The sequence below is a fragment of the Microtus ochrogaster genome, unplaced genomic scaffold, assembly GCF_000317375.1.
Source record: "Microtus ochrogaster isolate Prairie Vole_2 unplaced genomic scaffold, MicOch1.0 UNK145, whole genome shotgun sequence".
Classification (NCBI taxonomy): domain Eukaryota; kingdom Metazoa; phylum Chordata; class Mammalia; order Rodentia; family Cricetidae; genus Microtus; species Microtus ochrogaster.
In genome coordinates, this window is record NW_004949243.1 from 360,818 (window position 1) to 361,428 (window position 611).

Here is a 611-nt window from a genome sequence, read left to right on the forward strand (position 1 = left end):
TGTGCAGTGGAAGAAGGCTGCTCCCCTGAAAAGCTCACCAGAGAGGCTCAGTGTGAGGTCCTTGCCTAGCATCCTGAGGCTCTGGTCACCATCTCCGGGGGTGGGGAAGAAAGAGAGAAAGAAGGAGGAGGAAGAGGAGGAAGAGAAGAGGAAAGACTTTAGCAGCAGCACAAACACAAACACAAGAGAGCAGTCAATATTTATTTCAAATCAGTGACAGCTAAAATTTACTAATATCTGGAACATGCCGTATTTGGGACATCACTCTACATTTTTTAAAAAAAGTATTCATTATTTATCTGGAATTCTATTTTCACTTGACTTCCTGAATTGTATCTGGCAGCCACAGGCATGGAGAGTTCTCAGGGGAAATACTACCTGGGCCAGCATCCCACTGTGAGCATCTTTAAGGCCCTGCATGTTGGAGGGAAGATTCCAAGTGAAAGGGCTGCCCTCCCTCTCAGAGCCTGCAGCTTGGAGTGATCCTAGCACACAGTTCAACCCCTGCTGGCCGAAGTCATTTCCACAGCTTCCAGGTCCCCAGTCCATCCCTGGACTGAGCCATTTTATTTTATTTTATTTTTTAGGGCTTTTTTGTTTTTTTGGTTTTT